Consider the following 6,000-nt stretch of genomic DNA (forward strand, 5'->3'; position numbering starts at 1 on the left):
AAGGCAATCAAACAAGCTAAGCATCAGTATAGAGAAAAAGTAGAGTTGCAATTCAACGGCTCAGACACAAGAGGTATGTGGCAGTGTCTACAGTCAATCACGGATTACAAAAAGAAAACCAGCCCCGTCGCGGACCAGGATGTCTTGCTCACAGACAGACTAAATAACTTCTTTGCTCGCTTTGAGGACAATACAGTGCCACTGACATGGCCAGCTACCAAAACCTGTGGACTTTCCTTCACTGCAGCCGAAGAGAGTAAAACATTTAAACGTGTTAACCCTCGCAAGGCTGCAGGCCCAGACGGCATCCCCAGCCGCATTCTCAGAGCATGCGCAGACCAGCTGGCTGGTGTGTTTACAGACATATTCAATCAATCATTATCCCAGTCTGCTGTTCCCACATGCTTCAAGAGGGCCAGCATTGTTCCTGTTCCCATGAAAGCTAAGGCAACGGAGCGAAATGACTACCGCCCCGTAGCACTCACTTCCGTCATCATGAAGTACTTTGAGAGAATATTCAAGGACCATATCACCTCCACCCTACCTGACACCCTAGACCCACTCCAATTTGATTACCGCCCCAAATAGGTCCACAGACGACGCAATCACAACCACACTGCCACATCTGGACAAGAGGAATACCTATGTGAGAATGCTGTTCATCGACTACAGCTCAGCATTTAACACCATAGTACCCTGCAAACTCGTCATCAAGCTCGAGACCCTGGGTCTCGACCCCGACCTGTGCAACTGGGTACTGGACTTCTAACAACATCTCCACCCCTCTGATCCTCAACACTGGAGCCCCACAAGGGTGAGTTCTGAGCCCTCTCCTGTACTCCCTGTTCACCCACGACTGCGTGGCCATGCACGCCTCCAACTCAATCATCAAGTTTGCAGACGACACTACAGTGGTAGGCTTGATTACCAACAACGACGAGACGTCCTACAGGGAGGAGGTGAGGGCCCTCGGAGTGTGGTGTCAGGAAAATAACCTCACACTCAACGTCAACAAAACAAAGGAGATGATCGTGGACTTCAGGAAACAGCAGAGGGAGCACCCCCCTATCCATATTGACGGGACAGTAGTGGAGAGGGTAGTAAGTTAAGTTCCTCGGCGTACACATCACGGACAAACTAAATTGCCAGCCTTGTGAAGAAAGCATTGTGAAGAATGCGCAGCAGCGCCTCTTCAACCTCAGGAGGCTGAAGAAATTTGGCTTGTCACCAAAAGCACTCACAAACTTCTACAGATGCACAATCGAGAGCATCCTGTTGGGCTGTATCACCGCCTGGTACGGCAACTGCACCGCCCTCAGGGGTAGTGAGGTCTGCACAACACATCACCGGGGGCAAACTACCTGCCCTCCAGGACACCTACACCACCCGATGTAACAGGAAGGCCATAAAGATCATCAAGGACAACAACCACCCGAACCACTGCCTGTTCACCCCGTTATCATCCAGAAGGTGAGGTCAGTACAGGTGCATCAAAGCTGGGACCGAGAGACTGAAAAACATCTTCTGTCTCAAGGCCATCAGACTGCTAAACAGCAATCACTAACTCAGTGAGGCTGCTGCCCACATTGAGACCTAATCACTGGACACTTTAATAAATGGATCTCTAGTAGCTTTAAAAAATGCAACTTTAAAAAAATACAGCTTTAATAATGTTTATATATCTTACATTACTCTTCACATGTATATACGGTTGTCACGTCCGTCGTACGAAGGAGACCAAGGTGCAGCGTGGTATGCGTACATTCAAATGTCTTAAAAGAATGAACACTGAACAAACTAACAAAACAACAAAATTAACCGTGAAGCTAATATGAATAGTGCAGACAGGCAACTAAACATAGAACAAGATCCCACAAACACCAAAAGGGAAATAGCTACCTAAATATGATCGCCAATCAGAGACAACGATAAACAGCTGCTTCTGATTGGGAACCATATCTGGCCACGATAAACATACAAATACCTAGACCTACAAAACACTAGACATACAAAAACCCTAGACAATACAAAACCCCTAGACAATACAAAAACTAGCGTATCCACCCTAGTCACACCCTGATCTAACCAAAATATTTAAAAAACTGATATTTCAGGTCAGGGTGTGACATCTGTATTTTATACCATCTTGCCTATGCCGCTCGGCCATCGCTCATCCATATACTTATATGTGCATATTCTCATTAACCCCTTTAGAATTGTGTATATTAGGTAGTTGTTGGAGAATTGTTAGATTACGTGTTAGATATTACTGCCCTGTCGGAACTAGAAGCACAAGCATTTTGCTACATTCACATTAACATCTGCTATCCATGTGTATGTGACCAATAAAATTTGATTTGAAAGTGTGAGAAGGTGCTAATTGTAGTACGCTGTCTGACGGGGAAGGAGTAATACCCAGGCGAAGGGACTGTATGGAAGGTTTAGTCCAACGGTAGCTACTCCTGTAAACCAATCATGGCTACTCCCGCCTCCAGTAGTTGATCTAGAAGTGTTGGAGAGACTACAGCCAGATAGGAAGGGTGTTGATCCATCTGACTTGTTTAAGAGACATCTGGATATTATGTATCAGGATTTTGAGGCCCTTTACATAGATGGTTCAAAAGATCCAAGGACAGGACGTACTGGGTCAGTATTTGCAGTGCAGGAATATGGAGTGACAGTCAGGAAACATATTAGGGTGACACATATAGTACTGTAACCTATGGTGTGTATCGCTGACGGAAGAGAGCGCGCGATTCCATTAAAAAGCCTACTCCGGCTCATTCAATGGCTAGGCCATCCTTCAATGTATATTAGTAGGCTATGTATTATTTATTGCCATCTTCGTTTGTATGTTTGTTCAATTTAAAATTGAATGAATGATCAATTACAAGAAAAGCACATTCCTCACAATTTATGAAATAGACAGGTTCTAAAAGACACTGTAGAAATGTACCTAGTCACGGAAGAGGTTAGCAAAATCTGATACAATTCAATAAATGTGTAATATAGGCTATTGTATGCGCACACACTCGGCATACCCAATTACCTTCACACACTCGGCATACCCAATTACCTTCACAGATGCTGAAACTGCTGAGAAAGAAAACACAGAATTCTTGACATCAACAAACATCACAATGTATAACGGGTATAAAAGTTACATACAAAAATGTATGGGCTATAAATTACTTCACAAAATAAGAACAAACCATTTTACTGTAAACTATTAAATTAAACTTACTGCACGGTGTGTAGGTCAGGTTCCACATGCCAGAAATGATAGGAATGGTCATCCAACCTGATGGAAAATGTAGCCTGTATATCCTGGTAGGCTACGTGTTCATGAAAATAATGTCGATGTTGTGGAATTTTAAGTGTTCGGAAATTGTGCTCATAGAAATCCTACTGTGACTGACACTGTAAATTGCTTGACTAGGTTAGTCTACCGCTGGTGCTGCTTAAGTCACCAGGACACCAGAATGGAGCTAAGCAGAGGCAAAATCGTAGCGGAAAAACTGGTTCAGTCTGCTTTCCACCAGACACTGGGAGAGGGGACTTGTGGCATGTGCTAAATCTGAAGAAGAGTCACACAATTCACAACAAAATCAGTGCTGGTTGGTTTTCACTGTGGGCTGCTGTGCTGACTCAGGGCCCACTTTTACTTTACCACAGCAGAGGTTGGTATGGTTGGTAACAGCGAAAACAAACTTCAGCCTCAGTTTTTCAGGCCTTGACAAACATCATGACGTACATATACCCTCACTAGGTTGGGGATTGGCTTTTCTTTGGTCACATGTTTGTCACACCTCCCCTACTGTGTAGAGCAGTTACTGTAAACTAACAATGAAGAACATGTGATTCTTGTTACGCCATCCCATGAGTTGGGTGTAGAGAAGATGCTGGGCTGTTAGTTTTTGTCTGGCCAGAACTGATTAAGAACACCTCTTCCCAAACAAAAGACAGTATGCATCAAATCTATGGAGGCTCAGGTCTGTTGTGCCACGGTGCCATTGTGTGTGTGTGTATGCGTGTTTATGTTATGTGGCGGTGCCATTGTGTGCCCGGCGGGGTGGAAATCCCCCCTGATCACTCCCAGCAGGCTCTAATCCTGCCAGGCCTGTTTATATATTTACAGCCCTTTTCACCGGCCGGTGCAGTGGGAATGTAGACCTGGCACACTGACAGACTAGACAAGAGGGGCGCGCCTCCCTACCGCCATCCCCATACACACCCACCCAAACATCTCCCCTCTAACCCTGCCTCATGCACACACCTCCTCCCAGTTCCCCTGCTTCTCACCACCTGCCACAGGTCATCCACACCCTCTCCCCTCTGACATGCACCCACCATCCCTCCCACCTCCCCTCTGACATGCACCCACCATCCCTCCCACCTCCCCTCTGACATGCACCCACCATCCCTCCCACCTCCCCTCTGACATGCATCCACCATCCCTCCCACCTCCCCTCTGACATGCATCCACCATCCCTCCCACCTCCCCTCTGACACGCACCCATCTCCCCTCTGACAAGCACGCACCTCCCTCCCGCATATCCCCCTTTCCACCTCCCACTCCCCTGCCCAGCCCTGGGTGAGAGAGCCCTGCAGGCTGTTTTTCACCGAGTGCTGGGGAGTTGGCGTTACCCTTTTCAGTAAAAGTGGCAGGATTCCATACACTGGCTGTGCTCTGTTTGGGCGGGAGTACCAGAGAAATACCACTTAATAGGTGTAGCCTTCATACTCTACATGGTTCTGCCAGAACCCACAAACAGAACCCACAAACTCTTGTTTCTGTGGGTTTGAACTTGTAACTCACAATAAAAGGCATAAAACCGTACATATCCTTTCCTATCAAGTACAAAAGAAAAACCCTTACAGATTAGTCAGAACAAGACTATAAATCCCCTACTCAAACAAAAGCCTCTACACACTACTGTCAGCCAGTTGAACCCACTGTGTACCTTTATTGCACATGGGCAATAATTCTGATGAATTAAATAGCAAAGACAAACAGTCACATACTGGCCATATCCAGTCTGTGCCCTGTAGTCTGGTGCTGTAGCACAGTGACAGGAAATCTGAGAAAATATATACAGTCCCACCCTGTTGTCAGAGGGAGATCACATGAGGTGATGTAACACCCACTGTCCTTCTTGGAGTATGTTAAGCCATATAAGGAGTCTACACTGGGTGTTGGTGTTCATGTCACAAAGCAGCCAAAGAATAGCAAACAATGCAGACGTTGTCATGGAATTATGCAAATCTTTTATCTAGCTGGCACTCCTCAAGCAAAATATTGTCTCTGGTTAAACATTACAATAATTGGAAATTAGGGTAAAATAGACCAATCCTAGATTTGATATATATATATATATATATATATATATATATATATATATATATATATATATATACATACACACACACACACACACACACACACAGATAAAGTCTTTCATATTTTGCTCTGTTACCATTCTACTTGCCCATGTTCTGGGTAGCTTAAGGTTTGGCATGGGTACAATAATTGTAAAATCGATAGAGTAGAATTACCATACACTCTCTGCTTACATTCATGAAGTTTATTAAAAGTGAAAATGATCATGAGAAACAGCAACCACTAAAATCAAGACAGAACTTAACACATCATAAATGGTTTAATCTTTAAAAAGAAGCTGTTGAACAGCAGTAGGGCAAAGTAAAGACTGATATAAAGATGGATAACATGAGTTATGAACTGTTTGTTCTGACCGGTCATTGGTGTGTGTGTGTGTGTGAGTGAGAGTGAGACTTCTCGGGCACTACCTCCCTCCCTCCCAGCAGTGGAAATCATGGGACTTCCATAACAGGTTTGGCGGTAGGGCTGCTCAAATAATTATTGGGATGATGATAAGAAAGGCGTGTTAAGACTGAGATAAGGGGCTCTATTCAAGCCGTATCGCAGAAGTTCAGCATTATAGCGCGATTGAAATTTAAAGGCAATGTTCCCACGTTAGC

Source organism: Oncorhynchus kisutch, linkage group LG2, assembly GCF_002021735.2.
Source record: "Oncorhynchus kisutch isolate 150728-3 linkage group LG2, Okis_V2, whole genome shotgun sequence".
In the NCBI taxonomy this organism is placed as follows: Eukaryota; Metazoa; Chordata; class Actinopteri; order Salmoniformes; family Salmonidae; genus Oncorhynchus; species Oncorhynchus kisutch.